The sequence below is a fragment of the Lagenorhynchus albirostris genome, chromosome 7 (assembly GCF_949774975.1).
Source record: "Lagenorhynchus albirostris chromosome 7, mLagAlb1.1, whole genome shotgun sequence".
NCBI lineage: Eukaryota > Metazoa > Chordata > Mammalia > Artiodactyla > Delphinidae > Lagenorhynchus > Lagenorhynchus albirostris.
Window position 1 is genome coordinate 60,033,368 of NC_083101.1, and position 23,011 is coordinate 60,056,378.

A 23,011-nucleotide genomic window follows, 5' to 3' on the forward strand; every position below is an offset into this window, starting at 1 on the left:
CAATGCATTTATCATCTTTTACGAATCCTCGCCTAAACAAAATTAACACTGAACCATTTCCAGTGAGGTTTCTAAAATGACTAGCCTTGCCAAGATAGGTTTTTGGCTCATAAATAACATTGGTAGAAAAAATAAAATCACTAAATGCTATAAAAATGCAGTAGCAGGAATCACTGGAGTGTGGACATTAAGTACACTGCTCAAAATGGTATGCTCAAGTGTGCAAATCATTTATCTGTATGACAGTATGCAGACTATTGCCACAAGACAAAGACAATTAACTTTCTAGATTATTTTGATATCTGGCAAAAACTACTGCTCAAGAAAACTCAAAGCTACTCACACCCATGTTAAATAATTCTATCATTAGAAAATGCACTGACTCCTTGCTATATTCAGGAATCTCCACTGTTAACGTTCCTGAGAGCAGTAATAATCCTACTATCCCTATCTCATACCAGGAAAGAAGTGATACTGTTTTTTTAGTGATCAATACAAAGAAAATTCTAAAATGTTTGATTAAATTTATACATTTTTTTAACCTGTTTCATGGTAGAAAATGTATTTTTCTACATCTTCTTCTCTCCCATAGAATACAGCACAGCACCATGTGTGGAATAAGATATATATTTATATAAATATCTATCTATCTATATAAATACCTATATAGATCTATATAGGTATATAGATATATATATCTACTCATTAAATATGAGTCAGTTCTATCACTCTTCTTTCAATCTAATAATATAACATAGCTTTTAATTTCTACATAGTTTATCAAGGATTCAGATTTAAGCAATATTACTTAATTTTCTGATCAATGCCTGAATATCTTTAAGATCCTGATTTTGTATTCTATTGGGAGTTTCAAAAATATCATCAATTAGGCACTTGCACAAAGACTTAACAAAAAGTAAATTGAAAAAAAATGAAAAAAAAAAAGAAAAAAAAAAAAGTAGAGGCTTCCAGGAAGATGGCGGAAGAGTAAAACGCAGAGATCACCTTCCTCCCCACAGACACACAAGAAATACAGCTACACGTGGAACAACTCCTACAGAACACCTAGTGAATGCTGGCAGAAGACCTCAGACCTCCCAAAAGGCAAACCCTCCCCCACGTATCTGGGTAGGGCAAAAGTAAAAAGATTAAACAGAGGCAAAAGAATACGGACGGGACCTGCACCAGTGGGAGGGAGCTGTGAAGGAGGAAAGGTTTCCACACACTAGGAAGCCCCTTCGCAAGCGGAGATTGCGGGTGGTGGACGGGCTGCAGGGGAGAGCGCAGCCACAGGGGTGCGGAGGGCAAAGCACATAGATTCCCGCACAGAAGATCAGGGCCGACTGGCACTCACCAGCCCCAGAGGCTTTTCTGCTCACCCGCCGGGGAGGGCGGGGCTGGGAGTTGAGGCTCGGGCTTCGGTCGGATCCCAGGGAGAGGACTGGGGTTGGTGGCGTGAACACAGCCTGCAGGGGGTTAGTGCGCCACGGCTAGCCTAGCCAGGAGGGAATCCAGGGGAAAGTCTGGACCTGCCGAAGAGGCAAGAGACTTTTTCTTACCTCTTTGTTTCCTGGTGCTCCAGGAGAGGGGATTAAGAGCGCTGCTTAAAGGAGCTCCAGAGACGGGCGTGAGCCACGGCTAAAAGTGCGGACCCCAGAGACGGGCATGAGATGCTAAGGCTGCTGCTGCCACCACCAAGAAGCCTGTGTGTGAGCACAGGTCACTATCCACACCAACCTTCGGGGGAGCCTGTGCAGCCCGCCACTGCCAGGGTCCCGGGATCCAGGGTCAACTCCTCCGGGAGAACGTGTGGCGTGTCTCAGGCTGGTGCAACATCATGCTGGCCTCTGCCGCCGCAGGCTTGCCCCGCACTCTGTGCCCCACCCTCCCTCCGGCCTGAGTGAGCCAGAGCCCCCGAATCAGCGGCTCCTTTAACCCCGTCCTGTCTGAGCGAAGAACAGACGCCCTCCAGCGACCTACACGCAGAGGCGGGGCCAAATCCAAAGCTGAGCCCCTGGGAGCTGTGAGAACAAAGAAGAGAAAGGGAAATCTCTCCCAGCAGTCTCAGAAGCAGTGGATTAAAACTCCACAATCAACTTGATGTACCCTGCATCTGTGGAATACATGAATAGACAACGAATCATCCCAAATTAAAGAGGTGGACTTTGAGAGCAAGATTTCTGATTTTTTCCCCTTTTCCTCTTTTTGTGAGTATGTATGTGTATGCTTCTGTGTGAGATTTTGTCTGTATAGCTTTGCTTCCACCATTTGTCCTAGGGTTCTATCCGTCTGTTTTTTTGCTGTTTTTTATTTTTTTTCTTTCTCTTAATAATTATTTTTTTATTTTAATAACTTTATTATATTTTATCTTACTTTATTTTATTTTACTTTATCTCCTTTCTTTTTTTCCTTCCTTCCCTCCTTTCTTCCTACCTTCCTCCCTCCCTCTCTCCTTTCTTTCTTTCTTTCTCTCTTTCTACTTCTACTAATTGTTTCTTTCTACATTTTCTCCATTTTATTGTGAGCCATGTGGATGAAAGGCTCTTGGTGCAGCAGTCAGGAGTCAGTGCTGTACCGCTGAGGAGGGAGAGACAACTTCAGGACACTGGTCCACAAGACACCTCCCATCTCCACATAATATCAAACGGCAAAAATCTCCCAGAGATCTCCATCTCAACACCAGCACCCAGCTTCACTCAACGACCAGCAAGCTACAGTGCTGGACATCCTATGCCAAACAACTAGCAAGACAGGAACACAACCCCACCCATTAGCAGAGAGGCTGCTTAAAATCATAATAAGTCCACAGACACCCCAAAACACCCCACAAGACGTGGAACTGCCCACCAGAAAGACAAGATCCAGCCTCATCCACCAGAACACAGGCACTAGTCCCCTCCACCAGGAAGCCTACACAACCTACTGAACCAACCTTAGCCACTGGGGACAGACACCAAAAACTACAGGAACTACGAACCAGCAGCCTGCAAAAAGGAGACCCCAAACACAGTGAGATAAGCAAAAGGAGAAGACAGAAAAACACACAGCAGATGAAGGAGCAAGATAAAAACACACCAGACCTAACAAATGAAGAGGAAATAGGCAGTCTACCTGAAAAAGAATTCAGATTAATTATAGTAAAGATGATCCAAAATCTTGGAAACAGAATAGACAAAATGCAAGAAACATTTAACAAGGACCTAGAAGAACTAAAGAGGAAACAAACAATGATGAACAACAATAAATGATATTAAAAATACTCTAGATGGGATCAATAGCAGAAAAACTGAGGCAGAAGAACGGATAAGTGACCTGGAAGAAAAAATAGTAGAAATAACTACTGCAGAGCAGAATAAAGAAAAAAAAATGAAAAGAACTGAGGACAGTCTCAGAGACCTCTGGGACAACATGAAACGCACCAACATTCGAATTATAGGGGTTCCAGAAGAAGAAGAGAAAAAGAAAGGGACTGAGAAAATATTTGAAGAGATTATAGTTGAAAACTTCCCTAATATGGGAAAGGAAATAGTTAAACAAGTCCAGAAAGCACAGAGAGTCCCATAAAGGATAAAGCCAAGGAGAAATATACCAAGACATATATTAATCAAACTGTCAAAAATTAAATACAAAGAAAACATATTAAAAGCAGCAAGGGAAAAACAACAAATAACACACAAGGGAATCGCCATAAGGTTAACAGCTGATCTTTCAGCAGAAACTCTGCAAGCCACAAGGGACTGGCAGGACATATTTAAAGTGATGAAGGAGAAAAACGTGCAACCCAGATTACTCTACCCAGCAAGGATCTCATTCAGATTTGATGGAGAAATTAAAACCATTACAGACAAGCAAAAGCTGAGAGAGTTCAGCACCACCAAACAAGCTTTACAACAACTGCTAAAGGAACTTCTCTAGGCAAGAAACACAAGAGAAGGAAAAGACCTACAATAATGAACCCAAAACAATTAAGAAAATGGGAATACGAACATACATATCGATAAAAACCTTAAATGTAAATGGACTAAATGCTCCCACCAAAAGACACAGATTGCCTGAATGGATACAAAAACAAGACCCATATATTTGCTGTCTACAAGAGACCCACTTCAGACCTAGAGACACATACAGACAGAAAGTAATGGGACAGAAAAAGATATTCCATGCAAATGAAAACCAAAAGAAAGCTGGAGTAGCAATTCTCATATCAGACAAAATAGACTTTAAAATAAAGACTATTAGAAGAGACAAAGAAGGACATTACATAATGATCAAGGGATCGATCCAAGAAGAAGATATAACAATTGTAAATATTTATGCACCCAACATAAGAGCACCTCAATACATAAGGCAAATACTAACAGCCATAAAAGGGGAAATCGACAGTAACACATTCATACTAGGGGACTTTAACACCCCACTTTCACCAATGGACAGATCATCCAAAATGAAAATAAATAAGGAAACAGAAGCTTTAAATGATACATTAAACAAGATGGACTTAATTGATATTTATAGGACACTCCATCCAAAAACAACAGAATACACATTTTTCTCAAGTGCTCATGGAACATTCTCCAGGATAGATCATATTTTGGGTCACAAGTCAAGGCTTGGTAAATTAAAGAAAATTGAAATTGTATCAAGTATCTTTTCCGACCACAACACTATGAAACTAGATATCAATTATAGGAAAAGATCTGTAAAAAATACAAAACATGGAGGTTAAACAATACACTACTTAATAACGAAGTGATCACTGAAGAAATCAAAGAGAAAATTTAAAAAATACCTAGAAACAAATGACAATGGAGACATGATGACCCAAAATCTGTGGGATGCAGCAAAAGCAGTTCTAAGAGGGAAGTTTATAGCAATATAATCCTACCTTATGAAACAGGCAACATTGCGAATAAACAACCTAACCTTGCACCTAAAGCAATCAGAGAAAGAAGAACAAAAAAAAACCCAAAGCTGGCAGAAGGAAAGAAATCATAAAGATCAGATCAAAAATAAATGAAAAAGAAATGAAGAAAACGATAGCAAAGATCAATAAAACTGAAAGCTGCTTCTTTGAGAAGATAAACAAAATTGATAAACCATTAGCCAGACTCATCAAGAAAAAAAGGGAGAAGACTCAAATCAATAGAATAAGAAATGACAAAGAATAAGTAACAACTGACACTGCAGAAATACAAAAGATCATGAGACATTACTACAAGTAAATCTATGCCAATAAAATGGACAACCTGGAAGAAATGGACAAATTTTTAGAAATGCACAACCTGCCAAGACTGAATCAGGAAGAAATAAAAAATATGAACAGACCAATCATGAGCACTGAAATTGAAACTGTGATTAACAATCTTCCAACAAACAAAAGCCCAGGACCAGATGGCTTCACAGGCGAATTCTATCAAGCATTTAGAGAAGAGCTAACACCTATCCTTCTCAAACTCTTCCAAAATATAGCAGAGGGAGGAACACTCCCAAACTCATTCTAAGAGGCCACCATCACCCTGATACCAAAACCAGACAAGGATGTCACAAAGAAAAAAAAACTACAGGCCAATATCACTGATGAACATAGATGCAAAAATCCTCAACAAAATACTAGCAAACAGAATCCAACAGCAGATTAAACGGATCATACACCATGATCAAGTGGGGTTTATTCCAGGAATGCAAGGATTCTTCAATATACGCAAATCAATCAACGTGATACACCATATTAACAAATTGAAGGAGAAAAACCATATGATCATCTCAATAGGTGCAGAGAAAGCTTTCGACAAAATTCAACACCCATTTATGATAAAAACCCTGCAGAAAGTAGGCATAGAGGGAACTTTCCTCAACATAATAAAGGCCATATATGACAAACCCACAGCCAACATCATCCTCAATGGTGAAAAACTGAAACCATTTCCAATAAGATCAGGAACAAGACAAGGTTGCCCACTCTCACCACTCTTATTCAACATAGTTTTGGAAGTTGTTTTAGCCACAGCAATCAGAGAAGAAAAAGAAATAAAAAGAATCCAAATCGGAGAAGAAGTAAAGCTGTCACTGTTTGCAGATGACATGATACTATACATAGAGAATCCTAAAGGTGCTACCAGAAAACTACTAGAGCTAATCAATGAATTTGGTAAAGTAGCAGGATACAAACTTAATGCATAGAAATCTCTGGCATTCCTATACACTAATGATGAAATATCTGAAAGTGAAATCAAGAAAATACTCCCATTCACCATTGCAACAAAAAGAATAAAATATCTAGGAATAAACATACCTAAGGAGACAAAATACCTGTATGCAGAAAATTATAAGACACTGATGAATGAAATTAAAGATGATACAAATAGATGGAGAGATATACCATGTTCTTGGATTGGAAGAATCAACATTGTGAAAATGACTACAGTACCCAAATCAATACACAGATTCAATGCAATCCCTATCAAACTACCACTGGCATTTTTCACAGAACTAGAACAAAAAAATTCACAATTTGTATGGAAACACAAAAGACCCCGAATAGCCAAAGCAATCTTGAGAATGAAAAACGGAGTTGGAGGAATCAGGCTCCCTGACTTCAGACTATACTACAAAGCTACAGTAATCAAGACAGTATGGTACGGGCACAAAAACAGAAAGATAGATCAATGGAACAGGATAGAAAGCCCAGAGATAAACCCACACACATATGGTCACCTTATCTTTGATAAAGGAGGCAGGAATGTACAGTGGAGAAAGGACAGCCTCTTCAATAAGTGGTGCTGGGAAAACCGGACAGCTACATGTAAAAGTATGAGATTAGATCACTCCCTAACACCATACACAAAAATAAGCTAAAAATGGATTAAAGACCTACATGTGAGGCCAGATATTATCAAACTCTTAGAGGAAAACATAGGCAGAACACTCCATGACATAAATCACAGCAGGATCCTTTTTGGCCCACCTCCTAGAGAAATGGAAATAAAAAGAAAAATAAACAAATGGGACCTAATGAAACTTCAAAGCTTTTGCATAGCAAAGGAAACCATAAACAAGACCAAAAGACAACCCTCAGAATGGGAGAAAATATTTGCAAATGAAGCAACTGACAAAGGATTAATACCCAAAATTTACAAGCAGCTCATGCAGCTCAATCACAAAAAACCAAACAACCCAATCCAAAAATGGGCAGACCTAAATAGACATTTCTCCTAAGAAGATATACAGACTGCCAACAAACACATGAAAGAATGCTCAACATCATTAATCATTAGAGAAATGCAAATCAAAACTACAATGAGATATCATCTCACACCAGTCAGAATGGCCATCATCAAAAAATCTAGAAACAATAAATGCTGGAGAGGGTATGGAGAAAAGGACACACTCCTGCACTGCTGGTGGGAATGTGAATTGGTACAGCCACTATGGAGAACAGTATGGAGGTTCATTAAAAAACTACAAATAGAACTACCATATGACCCAGCAATCCCACTACTGGGCATATACTCTGAGAAAACCATAATTCAAAAAGTGTCATGTACCAAAATGTTCATTGCAGCTGTATTTACAATAGCCCGGAGATGGAAACAACCTAAGTGTCCATCATCAGATGAATGGATAAAGAAGATGTGGCACATATATTCAATGGAATATTATTCAGCCATAAAAAGAAACGAAATTGAGCTATTTGTAATGAGCTGGATAGACCTAGAGTCTGTCATACAGAGTGAAGTAAGTCAGAAAGAGAGAGACAAATACCATATGCTAACACATATATATGGAATTTAAGAAAAAAAATGTCATGAAGAACCTAGGGGTAAGACAGGAATAAAGACACAGACCTACTAGAGAATGGACTTGAGGATATGGGGAGGGGGAAGGGTAAGCTGTGACAAAGCGAGAGAGTGGCATGGACATATATACACTACCAAATGTAAGGTAGATAGCTAGTGGGAAGCAGCCGCATAGCATAGGGAGATCAGCTCGGTGCTTTGTGACCGACTGGAGGGGTGGGATAGGGAAAGTGGGAGGGAGGGAGACGCAAGAGGGAAGAGATATGGGAACATATGTATATGTATAACTGATTCACTTTGTTATAAAGCAGAAACTAACACACCATTGTAAAGCAATTATACTCCAATAAAGATGTAAAAAAAAAGATGTTAAAAAAATTAAATTAAAAAAAGATTTTAAAGAAAAAAAAAGTAAATTGAAAGTCATGGGTTTGATCCTTCAAATCCCCTCCAATTTTAACTTGCAGTGAGTCTCCAATTCTGCAGGGCTGCTAACTTCAGATTTCCAAAAGATATAGTTAAAGCAGCCGTTACACTTCTCTCCAGTATTGAAGCTTTTCTCCTGGGTTTTGAGCCAAGGGCAACTTTAGAAAGATGTTTCTTCATTCTCATGGATCATCTGATACATTTGTGGAAACAGTTATCTGTAGAGGACCCCAGGACCTCGTCATCTCTCTCTTCTATTATAGCAAAAGTCTCCAAACTGGTCTCTCATGACTCTCCTATTTGTCCTCTACAATATCACTAAACTTATCTTCCTAGAATGCAGTTGAGTCATTTTGTTCTTCTTCTCAAAAATCAGCAAAGACTTTCGATTTCTAGGCAATCAATATCAAACTCCTTAGTTTGACCTTGAGAGGTCTCTGCAGTAGAGTTCCAATATATCTTTCCTACAATACTTCATTACTCTATTTATCCTCATCTTCTATATTCCTGCTGACCAACATTATTTACCATCACTTGGGACTCCCATGGCTTTTCTGTTAATGTTTATTCATTTATGCAGTTTTTCCCAACCAGGAATGCTTATTCCTCCCTTCTTGATCATCTCTACCTATGTTCATTCATTTTATGAATATGTATTAAGTCAAGTGTCTTAGATGATATGATTAGGATTGTAATTGTTGATTAATTGGAATTTTTTATTAAAGTAGAACTCATAAATGCATGATGCTAGCATAACAAACATTTTGTTTAATTTTAAAGTCTATACATCTACATTCACTTTAGAATATTTTCATGTAAGGCCAAACTTCTTTTTGTTTTTGTTTGTTTGTTTTTGTTTTTGTTTTTTGCGGTATGTGGGCCTCTCACTGCTGTGGCCTCTCCTGTTGCAGAGCACAGGCTCCGGAGGCGCAGGCTCAGCGGCCAGGGCTCACAGGCCCATCTGCTCCGCGGCATGTGGGATCTTCCCGGACCGGGTCACGAACCCGTGTCCCCTGCATCGGCAGGCAGACTCTCAACCACTGCGCTACCAGGGAAGCCCCAAACTTCTTTTTGAATAAGGCTTTTGAGTTGTTTTTCTTACATAAACACCACCCAATAATGTATCTACTAAAAGTTCCATTTTAAAGAGTAGTGGGAACTTGTAAAGTAATCTAAATGTAGAAACCTTCACAATTTTGGTGATTTTCTCCCAATCCTTTGTAGTTGTCTGTCCACACCTAATTAATAGCATCTTTAAAATATTTTACCTTTTGTTTTTACTTTTCAAATCATTCAACATAGTTTTTTTAGAAATAACTAGTTCTTTCACACTTAAGTTTTTTCATTTTATACAATATACAGGGATATCATATATTTTCAGAAGTAAAATTGCCATCTACACATTTGAGAACATTACAGCTGATTTTGGAAAGCGTATATCTCATTAGATGTAACAGCTTTGGCATTGCTGGTATGATTATTCAGAGAATGAAGACAGAAAGTGCATCATAAGTAAACAGCAGGTTGATTAATTTTTATACTACTATATGCCAGGAAAATGTGAGAGGCACTATTAATACAACAGTTGTATCAGTTATCTATTGATTCAAAACAAATAACCCAGCAACTTAGAGGCTTAAAATAGCAATAATTGTATTTATGCATTCTGTTGTTCAGCAATTTGAACTGATCACTCAGGCTGTTGTAATTACTGGGCAGCTAGAAGGTGGCTGAATAGTCTTAGAGGGTCTCATTCACGTTCTTATTTACATACATGTGGAGTTTCTGCTGCCTGAGTCTCTCTCTCCATGCGTCTTTCATCCTCAAGGAAGCTAGCCCAGGTCTTTTGACATGGAGGCCTCAGAGTAGAAAGAATCAAGACTGGATGCTCTTAAGGCTTATGGCTATAATCTCTGCAGTATTTTATAAGTTAAATCAAGTCGTAAGTCCAGCCCAGATTCATGGAGTGAAGAAACAGATTTCAACTATTGAGGCAGGAGGCATAATGTCACTTTGAAAGGGAGTTAACACAGGAGAGAGGTGTAGCATGTTTTGCAACCTTCCAAAACAAGTAACAAAGCAAACAGAATCTTCAGAGAAAGCAGTGAGAAAAAAGGCAAGCAAAGAAGCAACTGCTATTTAAAAAAAAAAAAAAAATCTAAGAAGGGGGCAATTATAAAGGAAACTGTAGGAATATATAACAGGAATACGTCTCTAGACCAGTGGAAAATCAGTAAATAGAAATGTAAAATGTAAACTGAGACTCCAGGAATGAGTAGGAGTTATTAGGTAAAAAAATGAGGGAATGGGCATGAGAGACTTTTGAGGTAAAGGAATAGCAGGGCAGGCACAAAGGCCTGGAAGCAAAAGAGAGAGTGGAGGAGAGGCGAGAATGTTCACTGCGATGAGGGTCACAAAATGTAGGTAGGGAAAATAAGGAGGACGTCAGAATCTCAAGAGCAATGACAATTATGTTAGAGTTTACTTCTGAGTATAGTGAGAAGCTACAGACAGATTAGAAAAATCCAAGTGGTATTCAGATCAGCTCTTCAGGAAAACCACTCAGGGTTTAGTATGGCGCAGAGAGTGAAGTTTATGGGTCTAGAGGCGACATAAGGAGACTCCTGAAGTAACGCAGAGGGCATAGGTTTACCTGTGGCCAGCAGCCTGCCATTGAGTAGGCACTGAGTAAATATTGGTCTAATTAAGGAACCAGCTCACTTTTATCACTGGGAATGGGAAAAGCAGTAACACAGTATCAGATTCCTTTATTTAGTTGACAGAAAAGTTAAGTAAAGATCCATGTTAGAGAAATGTGTCAAAGGAGATTGGACCATTTGAGTAATAACTGACCTCTCGAATTTTGGGGTGCTGGTAATATTAAGAAAATCTAGGACTCAGATTATTAAGAACACCAGGCTGATGATTTACGTGACTATTTTTCATAAGCTATGCTCATTTGGAGGGTGGGAGACGTTTCACTCATTTGGGGAATTGATACAAAAGGAGAAGTCAGGGGGTGAATGAAAATGTGCTTTTTATCTAATGACTACTTTTTCATAACTCTTTGAATATTAGAAAATCTGTAGTCTTAAAAACAAAGGAAAAAACATACCTTATTGTTCTTTCTTAGAAAACAATTATTATAATACTTTGATACAAACAATAGAGATCATTTTGAGTATTAATGACTACCACCGTAGCTACTAATAAACATGTAGAGCTTAAATGGTTCTTACAGAAACAAATGCTATTTTATACATTTAGAACTTGAAAGAAGTAATTATAAAGGTAATTGAGCTCAGTGAAACAAACCAAAACCCCTGCAACTTCTAATCCTCCTTACATTTCTGCTACACACTCTTTAAGATCTAGTTTTCCAGGAAAAGAAAACAATTTCCTACACAATGCCAACTTTCATAAATCTTTGTACCTTGCCCAAGGTACTCTCTCTCCCTGAAACGCCCATAACAATGTGCTTGATGGGAGGGATGCGTAGTCACCCTTCCAATTCTACCTCCAATGGAACTTCCTCTTAGAGTCCTCTGATTTCCCCAGGCCCTTAGTAGCTTCCTCAGTGTGCCCATAGCATTTTTATATACAACTGCAGTAACATTTTTCACATTGTTTTATAACTATTTGCTTACTTTTCTTTTTCACTCAACGTGACTTCCTCAAGACTCTTAAATTCTTTCTTGTAATTGTTTTCTAGTAAAAAATATCCAAATGCAAGTCAACCAAGATACAGTAAACTGTGTCCACAGTGCTGATGGTGGCGGTTAGGCTAGTCAGTTCTTTGTTGAGTTAGTATAAATTATTTTGAGGGTAACAAAATGAATACTAGAAGCAAGAGTGTTTAAACAAATTAAACCATTATCTTACCTAGGTGAGGTCTTGTAATACATATTTCATTATAACTGTAACTTTTGTGGATCTGAGAAGAAAGACAGTTGCTTGCTAAAGATAGGCTTTATGAAAAGTATCAAGAGTAATGATGACCCTTAGGTTAAGTCGGTTTTTGTCTTTGTTTTTTAATAGGTAGGTATATATTCTGAAAGGAATTGAAGATTTGTGGACTGTCTCATTGAATAAACACAGCTCATGTAATTGCCTGTAACGTTACTATATACACGCTCTGTATTAGTTTCTTATGGCTGCTGTAACAATTTACCACAACCTAGATGGCTTAGTACAAAAGAAATTTATTCTTTCACAGTTCTGGGGGCTAGAACTTAAATCAGTGTCACTGAGATGAAATAAAGGTGTTGGCAAGGTCATGATTTAGAAAAAAATTTTTTAAAAAAATTATCACAGGGCTTCCCTGGTGGCGCAGTGGTTGAGAGTCCGCCTTCCAATGCAGGGGACACGGGTTCGTGCCCCGGTCCGGGAAGATCCCACATGCCGCGGAGCGGCTGGGCCCGTGAGCCATGGCCGCTGAGCCTGCGTGTCCAGAGCCTGTGCTGCGCAACGTGAGGTGCCACAACAGTGAGAGACCCGCGTACCGCAAAAAAAAAAAAAAAAGTAAATAAATAAATAAATAAAAATAAATAAAAAATAAAAAATTATCACATAAGCAATGTTTCCTCCCCATATAATGATACAAAACCAACAAAGGCACAGACCAACAACTTAATGGTTTCAGTAGGAAGAAAGTAATACCGCTTAGAGCAAAATTTTTTCTGTATTATTTAAATGACATGTGCTCTCAAACTGGGTAAGATTTACATAAAACAACCTGAGACATTGAACCTGGTATTCTTTACTTCTCACCAGCTTCCAAATCTTAACCTTGCTCTCAGATCATGAAAACACATGCTTGGGAAGAAACAGCTAAGCTACAGGGAGATCACCACTTTCTATGGATCCCTGTAGACAGAAATAAGCTTGGCCTGAAAGCAATGTTATAGAGGATTTCAGAATCACGAGAGCAAAATGGTACATTAGGGATAAGTCTACACTTATGATTCCAGGAAGAATAAGAGCCTAAACCTTCCTAAGCAGAGAGCTGTCTACCTTATTTCTCAAGAACTCCAAGGAATTGGACTCCAAAAGCATCATGAAAACCCTTTTCTAGTATCACTTTCCCTTTTCCTTATATAAAATCCAAATTCCTCTTATTACAAGTATAGGTCAGTTTTTGTTTCTTATTCAGAAGTTATATTCCACCAAAAATAGCTTTGGCTATTTTTTAGAAATATTCTTTAACCTCTCACTCCCTCCTCTGCTAAGCCCCTCCACTGGAAATGATCTACATTTTCCAGAGACTCTATTTTATTATTTTAAAAACCCTGACATAATGTAAACGATTTGGGTGGCCAGATTTTTAATTTCACTTACTCCTTTTAAAATTTGATCTGGGGAAAAAATCCACTCAAACATCCCACCTAGATTATTTCTAAAATAGAAGAGCTATGTATGTATCGGGGTTGGGAAGAGGGATGTAGGGTAGGATCTGTATACTTGGAGATCACCAAAAAGAGGTAGAAAATTAAAGTACTACCATGTGAACATAATAATTATCGTAAAGCAAACGAATGTAAAGCAGGGGGAAATATCGACACATTTGATTATTGGCAGTATTTTGTAAAAGGATACGGGAATGGGGGTTGTTATCAGCTTTAAAATGTCAAGAAACTGTGTTTATGAATACATTTGAAAAGAGTCCTTCTCAGGATGCCAAAAATCTCATATAGGATTGCTTTTTAAAATTCTATTAGTATTTCTTCTTGTAGCAGAGAGTCTCTTATTTTAGATAATACACAAGGTATCTGAAGAAATTTGGGGAAAAAATTATAGAAATGTTTTAGACAAAAAAAATCTTTTTCTACTACTTTAAAATAATCAATAGTTTGGCACTACTATAAGCACTATAGAAGAAAAGAAAGCTAAATTAAAAACATTAAACTAAAAAGTCATAGAATCACATGCTTAATCAGATGCTCCAGAATATGTCTCGTTATTATTGTTAAAGTGATCAATTATTGCTGTGCCCAAATTTAGAAGAAAGGCAAACAGCTGAATATTCTCCTATTCACCTAATTTTTAAATTTTTTCTTCTTTCTCCAAAACACCTCTAAAACAAAATGCCAACACACAATCAGTATTCAAAGCAAGAGCTTAGCCAATATATAATTTTGGAGGGATAAAAGCACTATTGATATCATTTCTCCACACTTTTATTGTCACTGTTGCCTCTTCCTAGTGCTCTCAATTTATCCTCTTTATTCTGGACTGCTATAAAATTTTCCCTAGTTAACTATCTACATTATTTTTCAAAATATCAAATAAATCAATACACAGCAACAAGATTAACTACCAGTTAATGAGATACAAGTGTATATGTGTGTATGTATGTGTGTGTGTGTATATATATATTATATATATATAAAATATATATATAATATATATATAATATTTATGTAATTTTTAATAGCACCATTGCAAAATGAGAATTGTTTATTGATCAGGAAACTAAGGCTGAGAGATACTAGATTCTTTGTCAAAATCGTGCAACTCGTATATCCTTGGACTAATTTATTCTGGTTCAATCTGTTAACATATGAATCAACTCATATCCACTTCAGCCACATCACATATCCTAAAAGAAGCATTGTAAATCATTTCTCCTATGTAAATCTAGTTCTAAAAATACTCTCTACACCATTATATTTTATATTGACTATTATGTTCAAAATAATTTGAACATTAAAGAGAACATTAAAGTATTCTATATTTTAATTTTGTCCAGTTCCATTGATAATAATACCTGACACTTATTAAGGGCTTACAGTACAGCAGCCATTCTTTTACACATTATATGTACCATTTCCCTCAACAGTCACAATAATGAGGTGTCATATTAGTTAGACTTAAGTTCAGTAGTGAGTGACTGAAAGAATGGAAATAACAGGCTTTTACGATGTGGAAATTATTTCTCTTTTAAGTAAATATATGGGTAGGTGATCTAGGAATGGTATAATGTCAAAGACCCAAGCTCCCAGAAGCTGGCATATGATACTCCTCACATTTCATTGGCCATAAAATAGTCACATGGCCAAATGCAGCAGCAAAGGTCTGGGAAATACAATCTGCATTATGGAAGGCCATTTAACTGATTAAAATTGGGGGCTCTATCAAAAAGGGAGAAGACAAAGGATATTAAGAAAAACTACAAGCATTCTATAAATAAGTAGCCATAATTATTATCCTTCTTTTCCAAATGAGGAAAGTAAGGCATAGAGATGTTAAGTAACATGCCTAAGGTCACACAATAACTTGTCACCTTCCGTTTTTATTCATCGTGTTGCAAATGCTTGTTACAAGGTCAATTTTATTATAAGTTCTAATTTATCCCTCCATCACCAAACATCTGTGCTTTGTCTTGCATCAAAAACCATTCTGTCATTTGCAAAGATAGATATGGTACAAAAGAGATAAAAGATAAAGCAGTGAAAAAGCCAAGGGGAAAGAGGAAAAAAAGATGAAGCCAAGAATAATTATTTATCAAAATTAAGGTAGATTCTACACAAAAAATTATCCTTAGAAATGAAAAGGGAAACTACTGATGCATGCAGTAACATGAATGAATCTTAAAAGCACTCTGTTAAATAAAAGTAGCCAGACACAAAAGGCTCCCTACCATATGCTTCCATTTTTATGACACTTTTGAAAAGGCATGTCAGTGATAGAAATCAGATCAGTGGTCACCAAATGCTGGGAGTGGAGCAAGGAGACTGACTGCAGAATGGCAAGAAAGAACTCTACGGGGAGACAAAAATACCTTTATATTGTAGTAGTTTTTTCATGACTGTAAACATTCATCAAAAATAATTGAAATATATAGCTAAAAAGGATCAATTTTACTATATATAAATGATACTTCAATAATCAGGACTCGTACAAATACATAAGCTATATAAGCTATTGGGTAGCCTTAGTTAGCTGAGGATTACAATTTGCCTCTGAGTTTTGTAAACCCAGTGTAGAGATTAAAATATAATCAGTTATAAAATCATCAGTGTCTTTAAAAATAATATTAAGATAAATAATCTGGGTAAGGATGAAATAGGCTGGTAAAACTGGGTTTTTTTTGTTTTTTTGTTTGTTTGTTTGTTTTTTGCTTAAATACAGTTTGTTTTCATATATTACAGGTTGGTAATTTTGCAATTAAAAAAATATTTCATAATACCAGTATATAGATTACAAATTTCAGGTACAGCATTCAAGCAGGATTAACTCATGCCTGTGTAGTCTACTCATTAACACTCAGAGTCTAAAATTATATACTTAGATGTACTCAGAATTCTAGAGAGCTTCATCCTTTGTTTGAGCGCACAAGAAAATACATATAAACTAATCTATTCAAGGGCCATTCAAAGTTCTTACTGCCAGCTAGGTCTTGTCAACATGAATTTTGTCAGGTACCACTTTGTAAATTCATTCTAGTTTCTATGTACTTTTTTTGTCAAATCATTTTTTTCACAAGCTAATACCTTACTTAGTCTTTCTGTAGAGAACTTATGCTATTTATCATTTCTTCTAGTAACAATTTAGAAAAAAAATCCACATATTAGAATCACATTATTTTGTTCAGCATTCTGGAAAACATTCATTCACCCTGGCTCCCTCATTTACAACCTGGAACCTTGGAAAAGGCAATTTAACCCTTCTGTGCCTCAATGACCTCACAGGAAAGTGGAGCTAATAAGAATAGCTCACTCATAAAGTTCTATGTTGAGAGTTAAATTAGTCAGTATACGTAAAATGCTTAGAGCATGCCTGACACAAAGCAAACATTATTTTAGTTGCTGCTACTATCACTCTTAAATCCTACATGACCTGAACATTCCTCAAAATACAAAATTTCATTTAGTACCTCTTTGTATAGATTCTGTGTAACCTTTTAATGTCTTATCATCTCCCATTAGAAAAGAATAAAAATATCAAGCCCATGGTAATAGTGTGACATATTAGTATTAACCCTGTACTACATGCAAACTAAATCCCTTAGGGGAAAATACATTAAAAAAATTAGAAAATTAAACCCAACAATCTGAATATAACACATTATGGGAGGCATGTTTACATTATGGTTAAAATGTAAGAAAGCACACACACACACATACACACACACACAGGAACAGAAACAAAACCTGTGTTGTGTTGCCAAACAGCCAAGAGTTTGAAGCTGAAAGACTGCCACTCTTCCCCCTATCCCATAAACACCATTTGGTCTAGGCTGACCTTATTTCCTTTGGTACATTCCACCTTGGGTGACTTATTTTTACTTTGGATAAAACAAGGGATCTAATTACAAATCTAGTCATTGAAAAAACTGAGTGGGAATCAAATCAGGTTTAAGACATGATAGCAGCCGTGTAAACTGAGGATATGAATGGATTCTGACAGAAAAGAACCATGAGATTATTCCCTGAACGGAATTGTATCCCTCTCCCTTAGAGGACATTGAAAACTTGGTTTGAACAATTATTTCCATAGGAGGCATTACTTTCTCCATAATTTCATCCTAGTTTTCCTCTAGACAAGTTCATTTTCCATTTCTTAAAGGGGCATTTATCTCTGTAAGAAAAAGGGATATGTTATGGCTTTGTTGTTACACTGAATATATCAGCCCCTTGAAAGGGTTAATCATCTTTCTTTATGACACAATTAGACACAGACAAATACAGGGATCTAAGGATGCGTTTCACCAGTAGATAGTCTTTGCTTTGGGAGAAGCTTCAGAAGGAGTAGAGTTCTAAATGTTTGTGGGGTAGACCAAGTAGTAAGCTGAGACATGGAGAATAACTTTTCATCAGAGTCCTAATGGGCCATGGTAGGAATGGGTCTGTAAAGAAGGCATAGAAAAGAAAGTGGATAGAGAAGCAATAGAGAGGAGAGAAGAACACAGATAAGCAAAGGTCAAAAAAAAAAAAAAAAAAAGACACACAGAGAAGCTTTAAGACATCTCAGAGTATCAATAAAATAGGACTTAAGGGCTTCCCTGGTGGTGCAGTGGTTGAGAGTCTGCCTACCGATGCAGGGGACACGGGTTCGTGCCCCGGTCCGGGAGGATCCCACATGCCGCAGAGCGGCTGGGCCCGTGAGCCATGGCCACTGGGCCTGTGCTCCACAACGGGAGAGGCCACAACAGTGAGAGGCCCGCATACTGCAAAATAATAATAATAATAATAAAAAAATAAAAAATAGGACTTAAAATTTCTATGAAATATAAGCCATGCTTCATAACCTTAAAAAACGTTGAAGATTGGAATTTTTTTATTCCCCACCTATAGATAATTAATCTTTTGAAATTATTTGTAACCTCTATCCATACTTTAAAAAAAATTAGTCTATTAAATAGAAGAAATGATCTTACTTTTAATGAATACCTTATGTTAAAATTATCACTTACCCTCATATTGTCTTGATATATATCTTAAAAATTAAAATATTTAAAAGAATTAACTTTATGTAAATAAAACCAATAAAATGAACTAATGAAAGTAAGAAAGCATCTTCCAGGGATGTATTACTGTATAGCTGAGCGAAAGAATAGGTATAGTATGATAATTTTGAGCCTGGTAATGCTGATTGATCGGATTACATGCTGTGAACAAAAGGAATAAGTGGTCAGGCATGAATGATAGTGCCTGAAAGGAAGACAAAGTTAAACAGACCCTTACAACCCATGGCCAAGTTTGATCGGCTCTGACAAATGGAGTACAGTAATAGCAGCTGAAAGTTGTAATGACTGCCTGAAGAGGTGGGTCAAAAAAAATTCCAGGACATTTGATGCCTAAAGGCATTAACATTATGGGCATAACTGGAAAAAACAACAGGCAGGATCCATTACAGGACTGTTAGAGGCAAGGACAAAGGAAACACTGAAAAGATAAAATGAAATTTCACTTTCACTGATGGTGCTTAATCAAAACTTTGGAACAGGTAAACAACTGGAGAGGCCTACTTAACAATACATCTATTCTCCAGTAGATTAATATGCCTCTTTAGTTCTCAAAAGTAGAAAAATGGATGTTGAGATAGCAAATTATATGAATTCATTATGTCCATGACAACTCCTTCTATCCTATGACAATATGTCTCTTTCCATAATTGGCTTGGATGTTATAATTGTAAATGCAACATGCAATGTGAGATTTATGTTCAATTGATTATTGTATATAAGTTGGAAATAAAAAGATGAATGTTGCAGAAGCTTAAGGGTCACTATTCTTCCCATGTGTCACTCTGAAATTTGATTGGTTCAAATTTAGCTAAATAAAGTTCACAGAGTCAAGAGAAGACAATCCATTATGTTGAAAAAAGATACCTACACAGACTTCCTTTTTTCCATTATTTTCAACTTCTTCTTTTCCTTTTCCTTTAGCCTTTCAAATCTTCCATTTTATAGCAGAGGTCATGTTCTGGAACTTCTTAAGGGCAGATGCACTGCTCACTGTATGCTATATTTGAACTGGTTCTTATTTATCCTATATTAAATACATATCTCCACGTATATTTGTTAAAACTCACATACAGTCTCAGGCACTCTATTTCTTACCATAATGTATTTAGTATATAATTAGTTGCTTCTAACATAAAATATATTTATCACCTGTAAGTCAGATTTTTAATATGCTCACCCCTCACAATCAATCTATACATAATGATAGCAAAACCTTATAAACAATCAACATTGAGAGATGAATGTTTAAGGAAGGTCTGACATTACTCATGATCCTGCCCACCTCTGTTCTCTGTTCTGTCAGGAAAGTTTTAGACACCAATCATTATTATTTTATCTTTTAGTCACGGACAGGATGCAGGGGATAGAAATAGTGAGAGCCTCTAAGTATCAGGCAATAGGTAGCATCTCTTCACAGGTCATCTCATTTGATTCTCACAACCACCTTAGAAGATAACTATGGTATTCTCCTCCCTGTTCAGATGTGGATAATACACTATTTAATACTTAATCATGGAGAGTAAATAGCTTTCCTTCAGTGTGGAAGCCAGTAAGAAGCAATACTGAAATTCATTTTCTGGGCAGCACGTTTTCTGACAGATTTTGACCAAAAGATAAGCACCCAGATGAGAGAAACCAAGACAGTGAGGATAGTAGATGTTCTTCCAAATAAAGGAAGAATGTTTAGACTTGGAAAGAGAATATGCATGGGGAAAATAATAATGTCTTCAAATTTCTGCAGTGTTGTTTTTTGTGGGGTTTTTTTTGCGGTATGCAGGCCTCTCACTGTTGTGGCCTCTCCCGTTGCGGAGCACAGGCTCTGGACGCGCAGGCTCAGCGGCCATAGCTCACGGGCCCAGCCACTGTACAGCATGTGGGATCTTCCCGGACCGGGGCACGAACCCATGTCCCCTGCATCGGCAGGCGGACTCTCAACCACTATGCCACCAGGGAAGCCCTCTGCAGTGTTTTTATATGCAAAGGAATTTCGTGAAATATATGCCTCTTCCGAGGACAAGACCACAGCCTCCAAATGCAGAGTTCACACAAAGAGCTTTGGTTTACTATAAAAAGAATGTTCTAGTAATCTAGCCACATAAACTCCAACTTCCTTAGAAAGCAGCAGCCTCCTTACCACCAGAAGTTCCAAACAGATGCTGCTGACTATATATGAATCATGTTATTAAACAGATTCCAGCTTTTGGTGGGAGTTGAATCTAGGTAACCTCAAAGGTCCCCTTTCCACTTCCAGTGCTGACTTTAGAAATGATGCTAAATAGCAATTTTAAAAAGAAGAGACAATTTAGTATCTTTTTATTTTTTAACTTTATTTATTTATTTATTTTTTGTGGTACGCGGGCCTCTCACTGTTGTGGCCTCTCCTGTTGCAGAGCACAGGCTCCGGACACGCAGGCTCAGCGGCCATGGCTCACAGGCCCAGCCGCTCCGCGGCATGTGCAATCTTCCCGGACCGGGGCACAAACCCGTGTCCCCTGCATCGGCAGGCGGACTCTCAACCACGGCACCACCAGGGAAGACCAGTATCTTTTTATTTAGCTCCTAAGATGTTATATTTCTTTTTACAACATGTACACTTTTTCAACTTATCCTTTGATTACATGATTCAAATTGTTATTTAGGGAGTTAAAGTGGCTACACTGAGGGGCGCTTCAAATCCTGTAGCACCTGGCTGTCTACTTGTAAGAATTAATATGGATATATGTACACTCCAGTGAAGAGTTACTATGTGTTAATTATATGTTAATATATGACACATTTTAATCTTCCACAGGCAATCTAACCTAAAACCTAAAAGAGAGAGAAACAACCTCATGAAATGAAATCTGTACATTTATCTCTCTATATATATTTCATATTTTGGATGGTGACTTATAATTTGCTTAATATACCAGGGTAGAAGGATGCTGTTTATTCAGATCCAAATGAGTTCCTGAGAAATCTAGTTCCTATTTATAATCTTCCATTTTTCTATATGTGGATTGTGAGCTTTGGAAAGAAGAGTCTGTATACTGTTAGTTTTTGACTAATAGCTTGGTGGCCAGCACAAAAGGAAGTACTCAATAAATCACTCATGAATAAATTGAAAGCTGCTTAAAAGTAATTAGCTTTCCTGGAATTCACAAAGAAATGAACCCAACATCAGCTAACGCCAGTTTTATAGGTATTTCATGCTATGGCTGTCAACTCTGGCTATATACCAGAACACTTGGTAAAGTTTTCGGTAAAGTATCAATGATGAAAAGGCCACAACTACATTCTGAAACAGAAATTCCAATGTAGAGGTTAAGGCATCCATATTTTTAAATACTTTACCAATGATTCTTATAATTTTGCAATTTGAGAACCACTTTTATTGATAACCATTTGTTCCTAGACAAGGAGCTAGACACTCCCTATGAATATGACTCTATCATTTATTCTATTATGTTAAAAATACATATCCCTAATTGGGGACAGATTCTGCCTCTTAGGATCAACAATTACTTTTAGTGTATGTACATACATAAAATGGAAAAAAAATGCTTCAGTGTATGTCTATGACATTACAGAACTGTTCCATATTATAAATGTCTCAGCCTAGTCTGGTAATAACATATAATTAAAATAGATATTTTCACCTTAAGTTATTAGATCACACTGCTGTTTTGCTAACTCATAAATTATAAAGAGCACAGAAAACAAATTTACGGGGGCGAAGTTGAAGTGAATCCCATCATTTCTATCCCTGCCTACGTTGTGAATTTGGCGGCAAAATTTGTGAAACCAAATGCATACCCTTCCTTCCCCAACCCCCAATAAAATAGTGAAGAAACAAAAACATTTTCTAGGTTAGGGGAAGCATATTTACAATTTGGCAGCTTGTGCCATTGCTGCTGAATCTCTTCCCATGTCTTGATTTTGCAAGATTTGATCTCTATGACACTGGAATGCTCTTCCCTGCTTTTCTGAATCTCCCCTTCTTTTCCAGTATATACAACAGCTACGTAGTGATTTCTCCTTCTATGTGAACATCTGTTTGGGTTTACTGCTTGTCCCACTGCATATGTTCTACAGAACCAACCCAGTGCTGGTCAACTCGCTCTCAGAGTATCCCAACCTGCCCATGACACTTTAAAATACTAGAAAAAAAGCCAGATATTACAAACTGAGTTTTATCATTTCCATTCGAGAAAGGATCTCATTCCCTGCTGTTTCTAGGGCCTCAACTGGAGTCTGTCATCTAGCTAGCTAACATTAAGTATTTGTTTAATAAGCAGATAAATCGAGATGACAGTTTTGGTACAATAAATACAGAGAGTAT